Below are 12,100 nucleotides of genomic sequence, written 5' to 3' on the forward strand. Positions count from 1 at the left end.
GGTAATGAGACTGTATTGTCAGCTCTAAGCTATTTGCTTTACATTCTTCTTCAGTGTCTCAAATGCCTTTTAGGTTGAGCTCCACCTGTTTCTTCCTCACCTTAAAACAGATAGATAAGGCTTGGTAGTGACGTCACTTCCAGTGTTAGCGGAAACAAGCCTCAGTGTAAAAACACACGGTTCACCCTTATCCCCTGTACTAGTGAAAGCACCACCACCAGCATGTGTGTGTGTCCTGCCTCATTCCAATTGGGTCATTAAACCACTTTCCCCTCCGAGCAGGGACCCTCCATCCTCACTAAACTATGGCTAGAGTGTAGTGGCAGTTCAGGAAATTCCAGTACCCTCAGTGACTTTGACAAACGTGTGTTGCTTCAGAAGGATCCCTCCAGTTTGCGGACCTAATGGCACAGGTGCTTCTGACAGTCCAGTTCCAAACTGAGGCTGTAATACTTCTCTCAGGCTGATTCAGACGTGCCACCAATGAATTCTTCCACTGGCCACGGTAGTAATATTACTCAGTGAAGAGTTAATGTAGGTGTCACTTGAAATCTCTTTGGAATTCGTTCAACCAGTGAGGTCTGCTTAACCAGCTCAGGCTTCTAACATGAACTTAGTTTCTTCAAGAATGAGTTCTTAAACTTAACTCCTGCAGGAGTGCAGAGCCTGATTTTACAAGTGTAGACGGTGCCTGAATTCTAGGCAATTTCTGTCATAATCTTGTACTCGAAGCTTAGCTCTTCATCCACCCTGCTTGAGGAGTAGGATTTTTGGAGGTGTCACGGTGTACACAGGTACTACCTTTAAGTGGGGTCTACATGGTAAAATAAAAACATACATACTTTTCCCTCTGTTTCCATGCCACCATATACTTAACTAGATCCTTTTAAAAAGTACCGTATTTTCATGAATATTTCTCAGATTTAGCCTGTAGCATTGAAGAATACAATGGAGCATGAACAAGCAACTTGTTCAGCTGTGACAGTGGCCATTTACCCTCTGGAAATCTTACCAGAGGGCTCTTCTCAGTACCCATTAGCACCAGCAGCAACTGTGCGTAATTTTAAATATTTCAAGATGCCTTACAAATAATAGTATCATTACATAATAAGTAAGCATGTTCAGAAATTCCACTCTATGCAAGAATTTCTCATCACTCTGATCTGGGAACTTCCACGGGGGTCTGGAGTGCCAGGCAGAAGCCACTTTCCAGCTTCTGTGCCCGACACTTCACAAAGCATTTCTACGTCAGCCAGTGGTAACATGAACAAGTTAAGTGTTCACTCCTCACACCACAGGAGAAGCTTTTCAAACCATGAAGGTTTGATTTGTTGAAAAACTAACTGGCCATTTACAGATATCAATAATCATGGCATTCTCAGCTGGGATCGTTGAAGCCTCACACCATGAACTAACAGATAGTTCTTAGTTGAAAACATTGAGAGATGGATAGAGGCTGGTGGATATAACTGGAATGTCAAAACATTTCTCCACTTTCAAAGCATAATTGCCATCTTACTACTTGAATTACTTACCACTCTCCTTTTACAAGTTTGCCCGTGCTGCTCTATCTTCTAAACTGTTTCCAGCCTTCTAAATGCACAAACTGTTTACTTAAAAAAAAAAAAAAAAAGTGAGTTCTCATCGTGACTCAGTGGAAACAAGCCTGACTAGCATCCATGAGGATGAGGGTTCGATCCTGGCCCCACTCAGTGGGTTAAGGATCCAGCTTTGCCGTGAGCTCTGGTATAGGTCACAGAGGCGGCCTGGATCTGGCGTTGCTGTGGCTGTGGCGTAGACCAGCAGCTGTAGTTCCGACTCGACCCCTACCCTGGGAACCTCCATATGCCATGGTTGTGGCCCTAAAAAGCAAAAAAAAAAAAAAAAAAAAAGCCTCATGTTAGATGATTCTGCCCAGCTATAGGCTAACATTAGGGAGTGTTCTGAGCACTTCAAGGTGGGCCTGAATTCTAGGCCCTTTCCATCATAATCTTGTACTAAGGCTTTGCTAAGATGTCCAGTAGCTTAGGTGTATTAAATGCCTTTTCAACTTAAATTTTTTTCACCTCAAGAATGGGTTTATCAGGATGTAAGCCCAGTGTATGCGGAGGAAGATCTGTACTAATAAGTGAAGTCTTATTAGTCTTGTTGGAAGGCACAGCTGGGGGGGAAACATTGCCTGATGGGTGGAAACTGGAGCAAGGTTAGTTGTTGGATGGCTATGCGGGTCTCAAGCTCCCCGGCTGCTCACACTGCCGCCTCCCCCAGCTCCCTTGCCCAGCACCTCCTCATCCCCTGGGTGCTGCCTTCCTCCATTGCTGAGGTGTGTGCTTTGTGAGATGTGTGATTGTGTTCTGGTCACGACTCCTAGAGACTGTAGCCGATTCCCCGTTGCCTTGCTTTGACTACTCATTGTTTCAAATCCCAGCCACACATCCACAGCCTCTAGGACTATTTTTCCAGATGACTAAGGAATGATTTCTTTAAACTTTTCTAATCTTACTCAAATTCTAGGGGTGCCTGATTCCTTCCCTTCACATGTTCTCTGCAGTGTCTATTAGAAGAAATCAATCTAGAATTGGAAATGCATGTATTATTTACAAAAATGTTGACAATTCCAACACTTCTGACATACCAAAATACCCTCTGAATGCTCACTGCCATATTATTTCTTTTTTTTTTTTTAATTACGGACCTTGTCACTAGAAGTTTATGGTTAGAATGAAGTTCAGAAAACATCCATTAAATAAAGCCTGACAGCAAGATGATTCTGTATATTCAGGCAACGTCGAAATTCAAAGTTTAATTTTGGTCCAAAGGACCAAAGCCAAATGCCGTCTGCTGCACCAGCAATGTTACTTAAGAGGCTGCAGTTATGAAATGAAGGGTGACTAATATTTAGACTATGAATTCATTAAAATTACATTGTTCAACATTTTCTCATATTTTTTTTTAGTGTTTGGGGAGCCAGTATATTCAAGGTTCCTATCATAAATAAAGTCGAATGTTACCAAAAGTGATGAGTGGTGGCTGTGACCCTTTCTGGGAGGAAATTCTGTATGTTAACATAAGAGAATATAGATAATTCTCTTCAGATTCTTTTCCATTGCGGGTTATTAAAGATGTTGAGTATAGTTCCCTGTGCTGTACAGCAGGTCCTTGTTGTTTATCTACATTATGTACAATGGTGGTTGTATCTGTTAATCCCAAATCCCAAATATATACAATGTTGTTACTTTCACTAAATTTTTTCTCTAAAATGAAGTATGATTTTTATGAAAAACATGACATATATGAAAAATAGTTGTTTCGTCACAGGGATTAGGACAGAGTATTTACACAGTAAAAGGATTTAAGTATAGGAGTTCCCATTGTGGCTCAGCAGGTTAAGAACCGACTAGTGTCCATGAGGATATGGGCTCGATCCCTGGCCCTGCTCGATGGTTTGTGAATCCGGCATTGCCATGAGCTGTGGTGTAGGTCGCGGACACGGCTCAGATCCAGTGTCGCTGTGGCTGTGGTGTAGGCTGGCAGCTGTAGCTCCCATCCAGCCTCTAGGCCGGGAACCTCCATGTGCTACAGGTGTAGCCCTAAAAACAATAAAATAAACTACAGCCAAAGTATATACAGATATTTCTTCTTGTGGCTAATGTTGCCATTCACAAGGAAGAGCTAAAAATGCATTTTTCTAATTAAAAGATATTTTAAAGTATACATTGCAAATATAGTAACAGCATGAATAATCTATAATTATTATAGTAAATGCCAAAATTAAAGATAAACTGATGTAATTTTTTTACTCAAAAAATTGAAAAAGGAAAAGTTAAAATCCCAGCTTATAGCACCAGCTATTATTTCTCTGATATCTCAGAACATGTGTAGACTATTTCTAGTAGATACCCATGTATACAATCAGGAATATAGAAAATGAATTATGAGTAATGCAAAATAAAGGCGCCTTAGGCATTCACGTAATTTCACTTTGCTTTCTAGATGTTGGGTTAAAGGACATATTAAATTTTATACTGTTAATTTTTTTCTATTAGGAAAAGTAGACAATAGAATTTATAATAAAAAAAATGTCTGAGTCACCACTGCCAGGACATGTCCTAGAGCTCACTGCCATCTTTGCCCTTATAAAGAGATGGAAAGTTAAGTCCAGGGAAAGACTCAAAAGAACTCGACCAGAGCAGAAGCACTCATGTCTCCACCTAAAAATAGCATCCTGGGAGATTACTGTCTCTGGCCTCACAATCCAGCCCAGGTTTCTGCTCACAGGGTAAAATGGAAAAGAAACAGAGTCCAGAAATAGACTCACATATATACAGTCACCTGATTTACTACAAAAGCACCCCTGCAATTCAGTGAGGAAAGGATGGTCATCTGAATAAAGGATACCAGATGGAAAATAAATGAACCTTGGCCCTGACTGCACATTATGCACAAAATGTATTTGAAACACAAAAGAAGTATTTGAAATCATAAGATTTAATGTAAAAGGTAAAACAGTAAAGCTTTTAGAAAAAAAAAAAAAAAAACAGGGAAAAATATCTTTTTTTCCCCTCTGAGGATCAGGACCCCGAAAAGCAATTAAAGGAAAAGATTGAAACATTGGATTTCATCAAAACTAAGAACCACTGTTTATCCAAAGACCCCCTTAATTAGAAAAAGGCAAGTCACAGAGCGGGAGAAGATATTTGCAATACATGCATCCAACAAGACTAGTGTGTAGAATCTATAAAAGATCACAAAAAAGACAAATTGATTAAAAGTAAGCAAAAGACTGGGTTATTCACACAAAAGGATAGCCAAATGGCCAATAAGCTGTTAATCATCAGGAAAATGCAAGTCAAAACCACAGCGAGGTGCCACTACACACCCACTAGACTAGCTTAAATTCAAAAGACTGACAACACCAAATATTGACAAAGAAGTGAGACAACTGGAATGCTCATGCACTGCAGGGGGGATGTCATTTGAAAAGGCAACACTATCCACACTCCTGCACTGACAGGGCAAACCCACTCTTTGGTATTTACCCACAAAGGAGTTCATGTGTTTACTGAAAGATGCATACAGAGATGTATATAGGTAAAAACCGGAAACGGAGTTTCCACCGGGGCTCAGTGGAAATGAATCTGACTAGCCTCTGTGAGGACATGGGTTCCATCCCTGGCCTTGCTCAGTGGGTTAAGGATCTGGCCTTGCCGTGAACTGTGGTGTGGGTCACAGACAAGGCTCGGATCTCGAGATGCTGTGGCTCTGGCGTAGGCCAGCACCTGTAGCTCGGATTCGACCCCTAGCATATGCTGCAGGTGTGGCCCTAAAGAGCAAAATAAAGAATGAACTATTGGTACACACAACAACATAAAGGAATATCACAGACATAACAGTGAATTTAAAATGACAGACACAGAGACAGGATTGAGATGGTGGAATAGAAGGACTGGAGCTCAATCTCTCTCATAAAAACAAAATTACACAACCAAATGCTGAACAACCTTCAGCTAAATGGACTGGAAACTTTCAAAAAGATACCCTACTCCAGAAGACAAAGAGGAGGCCACACCAAGAGCTGGTTTACAGTGTTAAAAAAAAAATAAAATGACAGGTATGGAGGTTAAATACGGAATGATTCATGCTGAACAAAGTTCAAGAATGGGCAAATGAACCATGCTGACACAAGGGAATTTTCTAGAAGGGCCTGAAGGGGACTTCTTGGGTGCTACAAATACATAGTTTCATCTGGGTGGGATTAAGTGGGTGGGGCTATTCATAGACTTTACTAAATGTGTTTTCCTCATTAACTTTTTAAAATAACTCCCAATCGATTTACATGTTTGTCTCGCTATTTTGCCACAGGTTTTATGTATTTTTATACTAGATTGTTGAAGACAGGTGGACCTCTCTTCATAATTGTTGCATCTCTTGATCTATTTTCTCTTTAACATTTATACAACATTCTTTGTTTTGTACTGTGTACTGTGCTTTTAGCTTTAAAAAATATATTTTGCCTTATGTCTAATTGCTGCCCTTGCTTTCTTTCAGTCCATATTTGCCTGATACCTTTTTTCGATCTCTTCGTTTTTGACATTTCTTGCATTTTGCTTGATATAAGTGTCTCTCAGAGAAAATATATTGATGAACGTTAAAAAAACATTTACTTTAAATACTGGTGGTTTTGTTTAGTATTTAATTCTCTTGCCTGACATTGGCAGTATTTTGCCCTTCTTCCTTTTTATTTCTACTTATATAAAGTTACACACTTAAAAAAATCTTTCTGGTGGTTCTCTCTCACTTATGAAGACCCACCTATATGCTTCATTTTTCTGTAAGTGCCTATAGCTTTATTTATTTACATTTATATCTACCCTTGCTTTTCCCTAAATAAAACCTTCCCGTGTAAAGTCTTAGCAAGCTCATTAGTCCCTTTTTATTCTCTTGACATTGCACTGTGTTAGTATTGTTTAGCGGTTTTGTTCCCAATTTTTTGACAACCTCTTTCTTTTCTAGAATTTCAATGATTGAGCTGAGTCAGGAAAACTAAGTTCAACATCTTTTCCAACCTCGAAATAACTCTCTCTCTCTCTTTTTTTTTTTACTTTTGATGCTCACAGAGTTTACTGGAGTAGCTCAGGCTCAGGACCTCGAGTTCTATCCATCACTCACCAACTCAGTTGTCACAGATTAGTGGAAATCCTCTTGTCTCAAATTAACTCCTATTCCTAGCTTCCCCTTTTCTACCAGAGGTAGCCTCACACTTTCTCTAACATCCCCTGGGAGAGCTGTGCTTAGTTCATACCCTCACTCATTACTTATTATATGCAACTCACTGTGAGGGGGGAGGGGTGTGTGACGGACAGGAGTGGTCCTAGGGAGGGGAGAGGTGTGCAATGAAGAGAATGTGTCCCAAGTGGCCACCACTTTCCCTTTGGTCCCCAAATCCAAATATGTGAGCATCGTGTTGGACCACTGCTCTGATGAGATATTCGGTACACGTGGAAGATGTCTTAAGACCTTAGCTGCATTGTCTGTCCTTGTCTGTCTTTGTCTTGCATCTGGGGTCCTGTCTTCCCACCTGTCAGTCTAGGCTGGCAGGTCCAGAGAGGCAAAGGCAAGAACGGTGCCCGGCAGAGGCGCTCCAAGCACGTTTAGTCCCTTTTCCTCAGCTTGGGGAAGTCCTTTATGTGGAGCCTAAACCCAGCCTGATGCAGTGGTAGACAACAGAACACTAGTTCCATGTCTGCTCACTGGATAGACGTGGTTGAAGAGCAGCGTTCAAGGAAAGAAAATGAGGGGAGGCTGTGCTTTTCTTACCCCCGGCATTTTAGGGGGTGTGCCGTGCTCATGGCTCACAACAGACTCGGGGCTCAGGACAGATGACCTGACTGCTTTTGAAATTCAAGTTCAGGCAAATTAAATGATGTAGCGTGTCGCCTAGGAGGTGTGCGCGTGAGAAGAGAAGGGCAGTTCCCTCTCTCTGATGATGGGGAGAGGTCCATAAGAGTGGGGTGATTTATCCTGCGTTTTTAAAGCAACCCCCTCCACACTGGGGGGCCTCCCTGGTCAGCGTTGGGTGCCTAGTAGCATCAGGTGGAACCCCACAAAGTGCCCCTCGCCGACATCTCACGCCTCCATCCCCTGACAAGACAGCTGGCAGCTCTCTGCCCTTGGCTGATGCCGTCACCAAGCCCACAGCGCACAGCTAGGGAAGAGTTGAATCTTTATAAGCAGCAGGGAAACAGGGCAGAGTGGTGCAGTGACAATGCCAGATCCCTAAACCACTGTGCCCAAGTAGAACTCCAAGAAGCCAGTTTAGCCAAAGCAACATGCTTCATAAACGTGGGCAGAGGAGACATCTGCCCTGCAAGAAAAAAAAAAATCATCCTAGTTTTTCACCCAGAATAACATCCAAGTGAACTGAAGATTGAAACTGTAGACACGCAGTGATGGAGTTAAAGACTTGTCACCACCCTAGAAGGACAAAGATTTTCTAATCTTACAAGGAGAAGAAACTACAAGGAAAGGAAAAAAACCAAACTTGTCCATGCTCATGAAAAATATCTTCTGTGAATGGAATAACCGAATAGCCAACAGCTCACAAAGAAGCATTATTCTCCAGCAAGGATAAAAGCTATTTTATACAACAAAAATACAAATTAATAAGAAAGTTACTAAAATCAATATAAGAATGGATCCAATTACTACAAAAGATACTGAGGAATTTTTCTAAACAAATTGGAACCTGTTTTATTTTTTAACTTTTGAAGAGTGTATCAAAAGGGAAGGTTGAAACTAAAAATGTTGGTTCTCTGAGTTCCCGTCATGGCTCAGGGGTAACAAATCTGACTAGCATCCATGTGGTCACAGGTTCCATCTCTGGCCTTGCTCAGTGGGTTAAGGATCCCGGGTGGCCATGAGCTATGGTGTAGGCTGGCAGCTGTAGCTCGGATTCAACCCCAGCCTGGGAACCTCCCTGTGCTGCAGGTGCAAAAAGTTGATTCTCCGTGGCCTACATTGCAGACTGTTTACTCGACCTGTTGCCTTAACAGGTGATCTCACATACTCCTTGGTGGATTTTAATTTCTCTTCTGGGAGAAATTTAACTTTTCAGAAACATCAACATTGTTTTTTTCAAAATGTTTAGTTTTGTTTCTGTTTATGACTTAAAAACTTTGATAGTCATTATTTGTTATATACAGATTCAAGCCTGCCCGTCACCAACCATTTTCTTTCTTTCCTCCTTCTGTTTTTTGGGATTTTTTTTTTTAGCATTTTGGATTCTTTTTGATGCCCTATGGCATATGGAGTTCCCAGGCCAGGGATCAGATCTAAACCACAGTTGCAGTCTACACCACAGCTGCAGCAATGCCAGATCTTTACTCCACTGTGCAGGCCATTGTGCAGGGCACTGTCCTGGCGTCACAGAAATGCCACAGATCCTACTGCAGTGGGAACTCCAAGAACAGCCTTTAAATCACTATGTATTTAAGACTGAAATTATTATTGAAATTTTTTTTTTGTCTTTTTAGGGCCACACCCACAGCAATACCAGATCTGAGCTATATCTGCCACCTATACCACAGCTCACAGCAAGGCCAGATCCTTAACCCACTGTGCAAGTCCAGGGATCGAACCCGTGTCCTCATGGATGCTAGTTGGGTTCTCTAACCACTGAGCCACAACTAGAACTCCCCAAGACTTAAATTCTTAAAAATTGCCTTAAATTAGGAAATCATGCCATAAATAAATGTTACCTCATAAGCATCTTCAGAGCAGGGACAAGTATAATGGATGCTGCTTACATAAGGCTTTAGCGGGCCAGTGCCCCGGGGAGGGCTCTGAGCGACTGGTGCAGCTGCCTCATCCACGTGATGGGGGGTGCACACCGCTGCCTGGACGGCCGCTGTCTGTTAACCGTGTTGGCCCTTTTGTGGCTGTTGCGTCCTCACAGATATTTCTGCTCAAGGAGAAATAGGAGTTGTTTATTATCTCAGCAGTTATGGAAAAATGCTTCCCGTCAAGCTAAGGAACTAATTTTGCAAATGTACTGTCTGTAGAAGAGGGAAGTCAAATTAATAGCAAGCTCTCCAGCACCATCCTAAAACAGATCCTAAAACGGATCAGAAAAAAACCTCCTAACAGGCTACTTTGGTGATGCCGGTTTTGGCTTGGATGATTCTGTTCAGTGAAAAGATGAATGTGGGAGGGAGAAACAGGTGGTGCCAAGAGCTCGAAGTCTGGGCAGACTATCTAGTTCAAGGCCTGAGCTCTGACCTTGGACAGGGGACCTTGGGGTCAGTCTCTCCATCTTTGTGAAAACGGGGGTGGTGGTCATAGCATGAACAGCTGGAAGACGGTTGTGAGGATTGAAGGTGTTTAGAATGAAGCTGGCACAGTCTACACAGTTGATGTGAGTTATTGTCACTCTGTAGCCTCCATCCTTCTCCACGGGGGCATAGCGTGACTTTATCTTCCCTATAATGAGCACGTTACCCCCCAAATTCAAGTATAGAGAGAATATGATACAGTTCAGTAAAATGACTTACTCCTCTTAGGGGTTTATTAGTAATTTTTTCTAGTGACTGTGGATTATTTCAAAAGTGTCATCCATTAGACACTGTGACTCAGATCCAGTGGAAAATAACCTTTAGCTACTCAGTTTTGTTTCATCAAAATTAATAATGACCACACTTTGTATTAAACATGATCTAAACAATGATATCCTTTGTGATTCTGTAGATCATAAAACTTAAAGGTGATAACGTCCACCAAATTACTTTACCAGTGATAATGACATCTAGCTTACAGGGGTAAATCACAGTTGAAAGATATTTTCTTTTTTTTCTTTCTTTCTTTTTTTTTTTTAATCTTTTTGCCTTTTCTAGGGCCACTCCCGCACATGGAGGTTCCCAGGCTAGGGCTCTAATCGGAGCTGCAGCTGCTGGCCACAGCCACAGCCACAGCAACGCCAGATCCAAGCTGCGTCTGCGACCTACACCACAGCTCACGGCAACGCCGGATCCTTAACCCACTGAGCAAGGCCAGGGATCGAACCCGCAACTTCATGGTTTCTAGATGGATTCGTTAACTACTGAGCCACGACAGGAACTCTGAAAGATATTTTCATACAAGAATATTATGTGTAGTGCTTCCAAGACTTTAAAAAAAAAAATTTAATTTCTTCTAAAAGCCTGAGTGTCACTTTATGAAAAGGCCTTAAATATCCATTGCGAATATGTTAACCTGGAGGTATAACAGAGGCCTCAACATCAATTGCCGTCAGTGTCAGAAAAAAACAACGCACCTGTTAGCAACTGAAACTGGCCTGTGGCTGGGGGATGCTCTCAGTGAGCGCTCAACCATCCCACGTGGTCTCAACGCCTCTGATGGTACAAGACGTGGATACGCGGAAGGGCACTTAGACGCTGAGTGCTGCTCCCAGGACATACGTGCTGTTACCGACCATCCGATCCTCTGAAATATGCCTGGGCATGTCTCCCAGAGGCAGGAGGCGAGATGAGGCCAAATCTCACAGGTGTCCAGGATGCTCCCACCGAAAACCACGGCCATAATCTTGCGGAAGGGAGTGTGGCATTTCGGTGACCTGGGATCAAGATTATGATCGATCCTCTGTTTCCTCTCTTCTACTTGATGTCTGTGAGTGCTGGATGTGAATGGGCCGATGGCTTGAACAATTAGCGCAGTGAAAGCATGTGTGAAATGAACCTCGTGTCTTGAAAATCGGTTGGTATTTTCACGCAGAATGCAGCAAGCCTCTTCGTCATTCATCTCGCTCAGCTCTCTTGCGGCTGGGGAATAATGGATGAAAAAGGTCTAATAGGAACATGTCGTTTTTTCCCCACTCTCCAGATTTTATTCCTGCAGTAGATATTTAAAGGAGTCCTCCTGCAATTAATGACTTAAAATCTATTCTCCTTACTTAGTGGGCAACTTCGTGGGAATATCAAAGCTGAACAGATGATTTCTTTGAGTGGCATGTGATCATTTCTGTCGTGATCTGGATACAAAGCATGAATTGAAACTCTTGCCTTGGCTCCAGTCTTCTAAAGTTGAAACCTATAGTCAATCATCAGTAGGGTTGTGCAAAATCATAACCTCTCAGAGGCCATAAAGGTCATCAGCACTAAAAACCTAAACACTGCTTCTGGTCTGTAGAATATCTGAACTTCCTGGGGACAGCCAACCGATCTTTGGATTGCTCCAGAGATGAAAGAAGCTACCACCACTTAGGACAGTGCATTTCATCTCTGCATCATCTCTGAGTCTCAAATGTTCTGTCTGTCACTCCAGCTTGTTGGGGTGGGGGAGCTGATGGCACCTCCCGTTAGTAGCCCCTGTAGTTTCTCTCCAGTCTGTACACATCTTTGTTCATGGTCCATTTATTAAACTCTCTTGGAGTGACCCTTGCTGGCTGGGGACCGAGCCTCCAGGTGCTCCTGCTGGCCCCAGGCTGATTCCCAGGATTTTCACACCAGCCGTGGCTAGCTGCCCCCTGCCCCCCAAGCTGGGCTTGTCAGAGATGAGCTCGCTGGCCCCAGCCCAGAGCTTCTGACCCCACATGTCCCCAGGGAGCTGA

This window comes from Phacochoerus africanus, chromosome 6, assembly GCF_016906955.1.
Source record: "Phacochoerus africanus isolate WHEZ1 chromosome 6, ROS_Pafr_v1, whole genome shotgun sequence".
Classification (NCBI taxonomy): domain Eukaryota; kingdom Metazoa; phylum Chordata; class Mammalia; order Artiodactyla; family Suidae; genus Phacochoerus; species Phacochoerus africanus.